Below are 13,409 nucleotides of genomic sequence, written 5' to 3' on the forward strand. Positions count from 1 at the left end.
AGCATCAAAAATAGAACTATGGAGCAAGGAGTCAACCGAGAGAAGCTTCCACCTGCCAGACCCAGGTCTTACTGATAAAGGACTGAGACAAACCCTCTGTGGTGGAGAAGAAGGTCGCTGCATTTCTGCACTGAGCTCTGGATGAGCTGTAAGCCACAATGGAGGAAACGTCTGGAAGTAATGGCTATGGGTTCAAGTCCTTTTCCCAGTGTGTGTATGTGTGTGTGTGTGTGTGTGTGTGTGTGTGCTATGTAAGCGTGGGGACTCCTGGAGGGCAGGAAAGAGTGTGGAATCTCCTGGAGCTGGAGTTTATAGGCATTTCTGAGCTACCCGATGTGGGCACTTAGTCCCAAACTCAGGTCCTCTGCCAAAGCAGGACACTGTGGAGCCAGCTCTCATTGTTGGCTTCTAAGCACAGGAGGCCGAATTTCATTATCCGCGAGGTGGCTGCAGTCACTCTGAATCTCCGAACCCTATCGTTCAGTTTTGACATTTCTGCTCATGAGACTGTGTGTGAACATTAATCTACTTGAAGAGGTAACGGGGAAAAAATATCTAAAACTGAAGATGTCTCATAGAGGGAATAAGTAACCAAATAGCTAAGACTTAGGTCCTATGACTGTTGTACAGGTGGTATTTGTTCAAATGAGATATTGTCTAAAGGCTGGTGATATGACTCAGTAGGTAGAGTGTGCCTAAAATGCGCAACAGCCCCAATTTGGTCCCCAACACGACAGAAAACCCGATAGGGTAATGAAGGCCGGTAATCCCAGCACTTAGAATGGAGGAACCAGAGGACGAGAAGTTCGGGGTTGTCTTACTATACATTGAGTTCCAGGTCAACTTGGGCTGCAAGAGACCCTTGCCACGAAAACAAAGTAGCTGCAAAGTGAGCTGTTGCTTGAAAAGCATCTGGGAGAGTGTCTGACCCTGGGGTGAGGTGAGGAGGAGGAGGGCAGAGCTGCAGGCTCAGGATGCCCCACTTCCCAGGCCTCCAAGCTGCTAAGATTCCCATGTCAACTTCTCAGAGCACAGATGATAAAGGAGAGAGCGACATCACCAACCTGGCTTATGGATTACCTCTTACCTAGAACTTGTTGAGACCAGGGACATGCCTGTCCATGAGCTTTGCCTACCCACTTGCTTTCTTGTTTAATCCTTATGAGACCTATCTCAGTGCAAGGTCATACTCTGGTCCCTTTGATTGGCATCTCCATAGGGCCATCTGGAGCTATCATTTATTTTCTATTTATGGCAAGTTATTTATTTAAAAACATCCATCAAACAGTTCCCAAGGTGAGTCTTAGATGGACATCCCACTCTCCCTATGCCATCTGCTTTCTAAGACCTCTCCAAGGGGCTCCACTGGCCACAGTTGCTTTCTCTTCAGCTCAGACATGCCACTGTGACAGGTGCTGGCATTTGATGTCCCCCCTGTATGGAATACTGTCACCACCAGCAGCCTTACATACCTCCTCAGATGTTCCCATCTTATCATTAAAATCCCACCTCTGCAGTAGCGCATCCTCTGACCAGTTGTAATCCACCAATCGGCTCCCCCCAGTTTTCTCCCATAGTCCCACAGCCACCTAGCATTCCATTTTACCTCTTACCAGGTTTACTGCTCATTTCCCTGTGTCATTCAGTTTTATCTCCTAAGCTCAGAACAGGCCCAGGTACATATAGGCAATAAGTACCTGCTTCAATACCTATTATTTATGTATTTAATAGTTTCTTCTTTTAGGTGGTCTTTGGGTAGAAAGACTAAATCATGGATAAATATTTGCTTATTTATTTATTTATTTATTTATTTATTTATTTATGTATTTGGGTGTGCACACACATGCTCATGAGACACAATCCACTTTTGGAGATCAGAGGACAACAGTGGGTTTGGGGGATTGAACTCAAGTCATCAGGCTTGGCGGCAAGCTCCTTTACCCACCTGGCCTCAATGACAGATGTAATTGTTTTTAAAATAATGTATTTATTTTTATTTTATTGATGTTTTGACTGCATTTATGTCTGTGTCAGGGTGTCAGATCTTGGCGTTATGGCAGTTATGAACAGGCCTGCTGAACTGTTCACCCATCTACTGGAGGACATATGGGCTGTTTCCAGTCTGGAGCGACCGACACCTGGAAGAAAGCCATCACTGACAGTCACTGGTGTGAGCACGATCCCTTTCTCAAAGATGAAAGAAAGCTCAGCTGTGCGACTGCTGGCTGATCAGTGGCTATTATTTCCTTTTCCAGCAAGCAAACTGTTCATCAGAGGATGTAGGATGTGTGACCTTCAGCAGTAGTACAGGAACCATGCAGTTTATCTGCACCCTTACCAGCCCAAGTCAGGGAATGGCTTGTAGGAGTTTGCTCTCTTCTTCAGCCACATTGTAGGCTCCTGGATCAAATGCAGGCCATTAGGCTCAGCAGAAGCCATCTTAACACACCAAGCAATTTCACCAGCTCTTTTATCATTAAAAAAATATGTGTGTGCATGTCTTGTCTACATAAATGTTTGTGCACTCCTGTGTGTTTCCAGTATTCATGGAGGTGGGACATGGGTGCCAGAAACCCTGGAACTGAAGTGCTTGGAACTGAACTCAGGTCCTCTGCAAGAACAGTAAGTGCTCTCAATTGCTGAGGCTTATCTCCAACATCCCCCACTTTAAAAAAAAATGGATATTTTGATGGTATGTAATGTTGTTCTAATTTTCATCCCTCTTATGTGTAGGCACCTGAGCATCTTTTGTGTGTGTATTTGAGTATTTTTCTTTCTATGTATGTTCTTCAGTGTCTTGAATTGAGTGAGATTGGCCCCCACAGGCTCATACATTTGCATGCTGTATTCCCAGTTTGGGAAGGATTAGGATGTATTTTTTTATAGTTCTTTATTGTGTTCTTACTGGAGGAGGCATTTCACTTGGAATGGGCTTTGAGAATTCAAAAGCCCAACCTGCCAGGCCCAGTCTTTCTGTCTCTGTCTCTGTCTGTCTCATCCTCTGCCTCATCCTCTGCCTCATCCTCTGCCTCATCCTCTGCCTCATCCTCTGCCTCATCCTCTGCCTCATCCTCTGCCTCTGCCTCTGCCTCTGTCTCTATTTCTATCTCTGCTGCCTCAAGTGAGCTCTCAGCTACTGCTTCAGTGACACACCTCTCTGCTTCCCACTGTGATGATGATAAACTAACCCTCTAAAACTGTAAGCAAGCCCCCAGCTAAATGCTCTCTTTAGTAAGAGTCACCTTGATCCTGGTGTCTCTGCACAGAGATAGAAGAGTGGCTAAGACATTCAGAGACATGTCTCTCCATTTCTTCTGTTCATACTCTCACTGGACTGCTTGCTTTCTCACTGCTGACATTTGCAAGTTTAGACATTCACGATATTAGTCTTTGGTCGGTCATATTTATGGTTTGAAAATATTTTCTCTTGTTGTGGGAAATGTTTAAAAAGGAACCTGCACCACAGGGCTCCTGCCTGGTCATCTCTCTTGGGGGGAGGGGAGGTTGAGTTCTTCTCGCTACCACACAATGCCCCATGCACCCCATGGTCAGCCATCACATCACCCAATTTCCCAGTAGAGTTAACACTCTTAAGCTTATAGTTAACTAATCAGATTTATGTATCAATAATATCACAATTTACAAGATGCCAATACAATAATTTCTGATTACAATTATTATTACAATAATTAATTACAATTGATAATGATAAAAGCTTTATCCCAATTAATCTAACCTTACAATACCACAACTACTTGTGGCTGGTAAACGCCACGCAGGTTCACGTTGGCATCCATTTTCCTTTTCTTCCTACCCTAAGACGCTCTCTCTCTCTTCCTGCCACTCTTAGCTCTGCCTCCCTTTTCCCTGTCCAATCACAGACCTTCTCTGCACTAATGTAATTGGACAGGGAAAATTCTGTGACATTCTCTCAATTTGAAGGAGTCCTGTGCAGATGAGATTTCCCACTGTATAAGTGTGTGTGAGTGTGTGTGTGTGTGTGTGTGTGTGTGTGTGTGTGTGTGTATGTGATACTGGACACTGAAGCCAGGGCCTGGCACATGCTAACCTGCTACTTAACCATTGAATCATACCTTGGTACATCTTTTCCTTTTAAGTAAGAATCACACAGTAAATGTTTTTTATAATTCTTGGTGAAGTCCAATTTATCAATTCTCCATTGTCTGTGCTTTGTTGTCAAGGGTAAGAGCTCTCTGCTTAGCCAGCTCTTACAGTGATTACACTGTTTTCCAGCTTAGTGGTTTGTGTTTGCATCTGCGATCCAGTCTGAGGTCATTTTTAACAAGGCTTGAAGTTAAGCTAAAAACCTTCTTGCTTATGGATGTCTAACTTGTAACTTGCATTTGACAAACTCTTTGAGAGTATCAGGGAATGAGAAGCTGGGAAGGATTCGTGGTTAGGCAGGGATGGAATGGCAAATAGTAACTCATTTGTGGGGGGAAAGGGATACATTTCCACTCTGAATATTTACCTGCAGGTGTAAATACAACTGCTATAAGCTGATTTTAAATTACCAATGTGATGGCGCTGGGCGAGGGAAGATGTGCACACACACAAAGCTGAGATCTGTACACAGTGAGAGGGTGCGGAGGGAAGATCAGGGTTTAGGGACCTGAATCTTTTATAAGAATCTGCATTTTTTAAAGACTTATTTTTATATATGTGAGTGTGGGTGTCCCCAAAGTTGGAAGAAGGCATCGGATCCCCTGGAGCTGGTGTTAGAATTGATATGAACTGTCAAATGTGAAAGCCAGGAATCAAACTCACATCTTCTGGAAGATCATAAGCCATCTCTGCAGTCCTATAATAAGTTAACTTCTTAATATTAACTTCCTAATAGTTCTACAAAGGTATATATACATATACATGTGTGTGTGTGTGTGTGTGTGTAGCCACAGGTTCCCTAATGGGGTGCCTTCCTTGATCACGGTCCACTTTATTTTATTGAAGCTAGGACTCTGACCCCAAAGCTCACAGCTCAGTCTGCAGAACAGAGTCTGCTTGCTCAGGGATCCCTGTCTCTGCCTCCGAATGCTGGGATCACACACAGTTGCCATGCCTGCCTGGCTTTTGTGTGACTGCAGCAGATCCAAATTCTGGTCCTCCCCACTGAACCATCTGTCACCCCTATTTTTATTATTCGGGATAATAAGGAAGCCTGGCCCGTTCTGGAGATAAATACCACAGAAGCAAGTTGGAAAAGACAGAGCAGGAGTCTGGCTCAGTGGAGGAGCACTTTCTCTACCCTGTTAGAGTCTCTGAGTTCATCCCTAGGACTCAACAAACAAACAAACAAACAAACTCAGAACAAAGACAAAGGTTATTTTCAATAATGGCTGTGTTTAACAGCCAGCTATTGAAATACCTGAAAATTTAACAATAGACTCTCAGGCGCTGGCACAAGCTGGTTTATAGGAAGAATAATATCAAAAGGACAAACCACACACACACACACAGGGTTGGAGGAGAGGAGAGGAGAGAGAGAGAGAGAGAGAGAGAGAGAGAGAGAGAGAGAGAGAGAGAGAGAGAGAGAGAGAGAGAATATGCCTCTTGCTGATTTCTCTAGCTAGGAGCCAGGAAATGGGAGAGGAAGCGTATGACTCAGGGTGGATTTTTCATTATCTATTTTCTAGAACTGTTATTATTACTGGAAATTGCAATGAGTAAAGAAAGTATTTGATGGGATTTAATTGGAGTTGTGTGTGTGTATATCTATGTATGTGAGTGCGTATGTGTGAAGGTATGTGTCTATGTGTGTGTGAGTGTGTGACTGTGAGTGTGTGTGTGAGTATGAGTGTGTGTGAGTGTATGTGTGTGACTGTGTGCGAGTGTGTGTATGTGTGTGACTGTGTGCGAGTGTGTGTATGTGTGTGACTGTGAGTGAGTGAGTGTGTGTGTGTTCTGTCACTGGTAGCTCTTCTACTCCCCTTTTACCAACTGTAAAGCTGTAAAACTAAGCATATGGGTAAATTTGCTCATATCCTACACTGGATATGTGTGGAGCCTGCTTTAAAACCTGTGGTGGTTTGTATATTCTTGGACCAGGGAGTGGCACCATTTGGAGGTATGGCCTTGTTGGTATAGGTGTGACCTGGTTGGAGTAGATGTGTCACTGTGGGTGTGGGCTTAAGACTCTCACCCCAGTTGCCTGGAAGTCAGTCTTCCACCAGCAGCCTTTGGACGAAGACGTAGAACTCTCAGCTCTGCCTGAGCCATGCCTGCCTGGATACTGCCATGCTCCCACCTTGATGATAATGGACTGAACCTCTGAACCTGTAAGCCAGCCCCAATTAAATGTTGTTTTTATAAGACTTGCCTTGGTCATGGTGTCTGTTCACAGGAGTAAAACCCTGACTAAGACAAAACCTTTGACTCCTAAGTTAATTAATTTTGAGATAGGATCTCACTCTTGCAGCCCAGGCTGGTCCTCAACTCACAGCAATCCTCCTGCCTCAGCCTCCTTCTAGGAGTGAGGATTCTAGGCGTAGCTGCTTTTGCACCTAGAGCTCTCATTCACCACTAATCATGAGTTCTTCTGGCTTCTCTGTCTCAGGCAGCCACATCAGCAAGCACGCCTCTATTTGCTGCTCTTTAAGGGCTGCAGCTCCCATGCAGACTCTGCAGTTACAAAAGCCTGGCCACAAAAGGTCCTGGTTACACATAATCAGGCCCTTACACATAACCAGGCCCTTACATATAACCAGGCTCAGTGGGTAATCCCTGCTTGCTGATCAAGCCTGGCGACTTCTCAAACTCAAGCAATGGTGCAAGGAGAGAGCCCACTCCACAAAGTTATCCTCTGACCTCCCTATGTTCTCTGTAGCATGTACCTCAACAGAATATTCATGTGTGCACACATATATTCACGTGAATAATAAATAAAAAATTAAGGTGAAATAATTAAACAGGGAGCCAAAGGGGTGGTCCAGTGGGTAAGAGTTACCCTGCAGCCATGAGGACTAGGGCATCCACATCACATACCCGAGATTTAGGTGGCTCCCTGCTTCCTGCCAAATTCTAGGCCATGCAGCTTTCTCCATGCTAATGAGGTACCTAGAGGCCCTGAGGGTTTAGCCAATAAGCTTCCCTTTCCACACATTTCTCCCTGCAAAAGGTATTTAATCTTCGCTCCACCCTGAGAAGTTGGTATGGTACCAAATGCATCCATCTGCTAAGATGAACAGTCAATAAACAGTTTAGAACCATGAACTGTCTCTTACATCAAAATTCACAGAGACGAGTCACGGAGAAGGCATTGGACTACTGAGCTGTAGCCTAAGCCTCCAGCAGAAGACCTCTCTGTGCTTCCAGCCACAACAGCAGCCAGGCTAAGACAATCAGCACTGAGCTAAGCAGAGTTCCCCTTTACTCCTCAGCCCCGAGCTCCGTGTTGTCTCAGCTCGTGCCCCCCCCTCCCCTCTGCTCCCTACTTCTTGAGAAGCCTAGATGTCCGGGAGTTTGGGACCACGCAGTCCTGGCTTGTCGAGGGCCTGTAGGTACACCCCACATTCCAACTTCTCTGTATGGTTCTCCAGCAGCTATTGGGGGCCCCTGAAAGCCAAGGAATACCAGCTCTGACTTTCTCACATCTCAGACTGTGCTTTCCCATCCCCAGACCTGTGTCTAGGCGCTTCCCTGAAGCCCAGCATAGCTGTGGTGTCAGATAAGCTCAGTCAAGCCACACCGCACCCTGTTTTGGAGTTATTCCTCCCAAGCAGCTGTGCCCTGAGGCAGGCAGAACAACAAGGGACCAACAAGGTAGAGAGTAATGAAGGGCACATCTGACACACAAATAAGTGTAAAAAAATTAATATAAAGCAAAGCAGGCTATGTGTGAAATAAAAAGATGTGCTTAGGAGTGAGGCGAGCTAAGCTGGGGAGGGGTTGGAGAGACCAGAGGAGGTTGCATGTGGGCGTGGCCTGGTGTAGAACCTGAGGAAGGTGGAAAGGAAGCAAGGGAATGGCAGGAAGGGCTATTGCAAGGCTGGGAACTGCCGATGCCAGATGCTGCCGATGCTGAATGCTGCGGCAGCCTAGAGGAGATAGGAGCATGCAGCATCAAGTAGCAGGCAGTGGCAGACGGTGATGGGGAACATTGTCCCAGCAGCAGAAACTTCAAAGAGCTACAGTGCCTTGAGCAAGAGATGGCTCAGTTGGTAAAGGTGACTGTTTTCAGGTCTTATGACCCGAGTTTGATCCCGGGAGACCCATATGGTTGGAGAAAACCCCATCTTCGACCTCCACATGTGTGCGGTAACGTATACGTGTGCCGGCTTCCCCAAAGTAAATAGTGTTAAATAGAAGAAGCTGTTACAGCAGCCAAGGAACTATAATGGGGTGCGTCAATAATGCTTTTCTGCCTCTCCATCCGTCCTGCAACCTTTAGGCATAGTCTCCTTGCACTCACTTTGAAGATGGTCTCTGTTGCTGTACCTTTTGTTACCCCACCTAAGCTCAGGTAACAAACCATACTACCAGCCCTGCCCAGGACCTTAACATCAGAACCACCCCTACAGGCCTCCACCTTCCTCCACAGCCCCCCTGCCTTCTCAAAGAACAGCCAGCAGCAGCCATGTGTGGCAACGGCTGCTCAAGATCTGTGCTTGCCCATCTTCCTCTCCTCTCGCTCTGCTAGTCTGTTCCTGGCTCTGGGACAGAAGGAGGGCACTGGCTTGGGCTCAGAAAGGCAGTCTGGAGACCTTGCCCCCACCTGTCCTGCCATTTGAACTAACACGGTGCCACTGAAATCCCCTTGTCCTGTCTGTCCTAGAAATCCATTCATTTTGGAGAAGGGTTTCATGGGAGCCAAACTGGCAAACCACAGAGAACTCACTAGCTGAACTGGACATAAACGTGGAGTCAATAGGTCCTGCTTTGGAGACGGTTCTGCCCCCATAACGCTCCTAGGCTGCATCGTACCCTGGGGTGGGGTGGGTAGAAAGTTGGGGTGTTCCTCAACTCTTCTTGGGGTTACCAGGAATCCCCAAGGCCAAAGTTGCCTTGTGGAGACTGCTTCAGAGTCTTGAAGTATGAGGGATTTTCACACCCACCCACCCAATCCTGACCTGCTTTTGTATGAAGAGGAGGCTGAGGCTCATACAGCTTTTCTTTAGGGCGTTGCATTCATTAGTCACCTGGCTCTGGGGTTAGACTGACTTGGACTGGGCAGTCAGTTCTGCCTCTTCTCTACTGGGTGACCTCTACCAATTTCCTGACTCTCTCTATCCTCCTCCATCAAAGTGCATCATAGAATACACTTATATGTCATTCTCAAGGGCAAGTGTTTTAATCTGTGAAAGCTCATGTGCAAGGCTGAGCTATGGAGAACTCCTGTAAGTACCTGCTTTGATCGTTCTGGCTTCTTAAGGCCGAGCACTCCGGTAGACAGCCTTACCTCAGGCTAGGTTGAACCTGTTCTTACAACCACAGGAGTGACCTCCAAACAAACCCACTGTCTTAGTTAGGGTTTTACTGCTGTGAACAGACACCATGACCAAGGCAAGTCTTATAAAGAACAACATTTAAATGAGGCTGGCTTACAGGTTCAGAGGTTCAGCTCATTATCATCAAGGCAGGAACATGGTAGCATCTAGGCAGGCACGGTGCAGGAAGAGCTGAGAGTTCTGCATCTTTATCTGAAGGCTGCTTGCAGAAACCTGGCTTCCAGGCAGTTAGGATGAGGGTCTTAAAGCCCACGCCCAGAGTGACACACCTGCTCCAACAGGGCCACACCTACTCCAGCAGGGCCACACCTTCTAATAGTGCCACTCCCTGGGTAGCATATACAAACCACCGCATCTGCATGCAGTCAGGTGGGTGGCATACACCGCTTGCCCACTTAAACTCATTCTATGGTTTCTGCTACTCTCAGGGTCAAGGTGCACGCCTTCCATTTGCCATCTCAGCCTTTGAAGTGGATTCAGCTGATGGTGTGCATCATCTTGCTCCACCCTGAGGAGAGAGGTGGGGTCTTTGATTCCTTCCACCTTCCACACTTTGTCTCCCAAATGCCTTTTATCCCTGGACCCTCTGCCTCACTCCCACTTTCCCCCGCCTGTTGTGACTACCAGTAAAGTGTGCCCTGCACCTTGTCAGACAAAGCCTCTTATTGCCATTCGTGTGGACATCTTGCTTGTATTTGTGTGACTATTTACCCGATATCTGTCTCCTGTATCCGGTCCTAAGCTCACCTCAGGGTCCCCCGTTCCTAAGGTGAAGCTTGGCACATAGATGCAATTCAGTAAATATTTGTTGAATGCAAACTTGGCCAAGTCTAGCAGCCATTTAGGGGCTACTCTTCAGAAGTCTTGAAAGCCATTTGCCCACAGGGCTTAGCCAAGGCATGGTGGGTCAGCTGGGAAGATGGCCCGCTCTCTGGGTGAATGCCTTGGATAGCCTTTGATCTCAGAGACCTCCATGTGCAGCTCTGCTTGTGTAGTAAATGACTCACCCTAGGAAACCATGCTGGAGGGTTGCCAGCCTCAGCAGGAAGATTCTGTGTGAGGCAGACACAAGAAGCCGGCTGTGGTGATGACGGCATCAGCTCTGATCTTGTCTTTAAATTAGCACTAATGTGAGGGGAAAAATTATGAAGTAGATGAAGAATGTCTTAAATGTTGTGTGGGGGAGGGTGTAGCATTTTCCCTGAGCTATCTGTGGACTTTTCTGGAAAGTTCTTTTTAGGCTTCTGTTTCTACAGCAGGGAAAGGGTGTAGCTCTTGAAGAGTGAGGGGGGTACACTAATGTAGGGTCTCCTGCCCTCAGACCCATGTGCAAGGAGCTGGGTCTGTGACTCTCAGACTATGGAATCAGAGGGTCCCAAGGAGAGGCGAGCCACTGCTCTGAAAGCCTGGGTAGGTTGTAGTACCAAATGGCTTCAAAGGTCTGACCTGAGGACACCCATGCATTCCAGAGACCCCCCCTCAGATCCAATTCTATCCTACTCAGAAACTCATCAAAGCCTAGACAGTTCTCCTGGTTTATCAGGCTACTCCTGCTGGGAAGCATGGGGTAGACAGACCTGCTCACAGGGGCCCCCTATCTGTGGTCTCTGCTTCCCTGTGTCTATGAAGTGAGGTTGGTGGTCTTGGAAGCTGCTGACAATAGTGTGAACTGTGGAGCAGTCCGCACACATCAAAGGCGGCCTGCTGCCAGTGTTCAGTAAACGTTGCCGCCATTTCTAGTGTAGCTCAGAAGATTTGACAGTGATTTGTTATAACAGAAGTCTTCACTGAGGGGTGGGAAGATGGCTCAGTGTGTAAAAGCACTGGCCAGAAAAGCAGGTTAGGGGCAGAAAAGGCCCTAAATACAGATTTTCCCCAAACCCACATACAAGCCTGGCATGCATGAACACAAGTCTGTCACTCTAGTACTATTGGGGACAGAGGCAGGAGGATTGCTGGGGACTGTCAGTCATCAGCAGAGATCCAAGTTCAGTGACAGATTCAGACTCAAGGGAATAAGATGAGATGGTAAATCAGGACACCCGCCATTTTTCTCTGGCCTCAGTGTGTGCATGAGTGCACACACACACACACACACACACACGTGTCTTCAGTAGAAGCAGAGGCCTGAGCGTGGAGATTTAACATGCTGGCTGATTCCCGCAGCAGTGCTACTCACTGTACATGTGCTGTCGTCCTTTCCTGACTGCTTTGAAGAGAGAGATCAACATCTGATGCCTAAATTGGTCCTGAGATCTTCTGGCCCAGCCGTTCATTTTGTTGAAGTCACAAACGTTATCACCCAAACCACACAGGGGACCCCAAGACACTCAGGACTGGACCCCATTCTTGCTTAACAAGAGCTGGTACTCCTGCCCAGTCTCAGGCTGGTCTCTGACACAAACAGGGTGCTCAAAACTCTGCCCCAAGTGCAGATGTCTGGAAAAGGTGAGACTGACTTTATTTCTTTTCTTTCTTTTTCTTTTTTTCCCAGCACAAGATCACAGCCACCCTAGAACCTTGGCCTGAGACTCTCCCTTTTGTCTTGGGCTCTGAGGCTAGGAAACTGTCTGCTGCAGAGGCCTGCTGGTTTTTCCAGCCCCCTGTGGCTTATTGGAGGTTTGTGTGGTAGGTGTGCTCCCTCTAGTGGCACAAATAAGGATTACATGCAGCCCGGAAGCCGTTTCTTCCTATTATGGTGGGGGTGAAGAGTGGGGTGGGGATAGGGAAGAGTGGGGTGGGGCTGGGGAGGCTGGGGGTTGGTTGTCAAGCCTCCAATGCAACTCGCCCCCATCCCCGCACTGTCTCTCCTTTACCTCACCCTAATCCCAGCCCTGTCAGATCCCAACTTTGACTTTTGCTCTTTGTTTTTGTATTAATCTTGATTTATTAACATTCTATATTAAAATATTATCTGTATATATTATTGAGTCTTTGGTCATCTTTTAAAATTTGTGTCTGAGATGGATGTCAGACTTCTCTCCTGCCGTAATTTTGATCATAAACCTGCAGAGGAAGAGCCCTTATGTACACAGAGTACAACATTCATTTGTCAGGGGAGACCTAAGGTCTGTCTGTCAGTGTGGGCTGGAAGCTCTCTGCACTGTCATGATCAGAGGTGGGGTTCTCCAGGCTGCTTCAGAAGCGGGTAGCTGCCCTTCAAAGAGTGCACTGAACTGGGGTCTGGTGGCACAGGCCTTAATCCCAGCAGGAGGACTTCTTTGAGTTCCAGGCCAGCCCGGTCGACAGAGTGAGTTCCAGGACAGCAGCACTACACAGAGAAACGCTGTCTCGAAAACCGTGAAGCGGAAAGCTGCTTTTCAAAGAGTGTATTGAAGGAGAGAAGGCTTTTGGATTAAAGGCTCACCAAGTTCTATGTCTTCTTCAGTGCCTACATAAAGGGAAGACCGCAGACAGGCCCAGGTTCTCAAGGCATTCAAGAAGCCACAGATAGGACTAGGAACGAGGGTCTTACCATGTAGCCCTAGCTAGCCTGGAATTTGTTAAGTAGATCAGGCTATCCTCCAACTCACAGAGATTCACCTGCCTCTGCCTCCTGAGTGCTGGGATTCTCATCATCATGCCTGGTTAAAAAATTTTTTTTAGAGAAAGGAAAAGAAAAATTTTTTACAAATGAAGGTGCCACTCCATCTCAGAGGCTGACCCTTCTGCGGGGACCCCGGGCAGAACCCCTGCCCACCTGTTGATCTGTTTGGGCCACAGAGTACTGTCTGGTTTCTAGACACTTCCCTATCCCATTGCATTTGTGGCGGACTCAGTGAGAATGACTAAATAAACCTTATTTTGTTAGCACTGGGCCCACGCTTTCCAGGACCAGCCCATGCCCTACCTGTTGTTCCATGAGTATCCACCAGGGGGCAGTGAGCGCAAGCTGCTTGAATGTTTGACCCTATCAGGAAAATCTCTAAGCGTTGATCATGGGCT

This window comes from Mus caroli, unplaced genomic scaffold, assembly GCF_978045245.1.
Source record: "Mus caroli unplaced genomic scaffold, Mus_caroli_1 scaffold_13, whole genome shotgun sequence".
Classification (NCBI taxonomy): domain Eukaryota; kingdom Metazoa; phylum Chordata; class Mammalia; order Rodentia; family Muridae; genus Mus; species Mus caroli.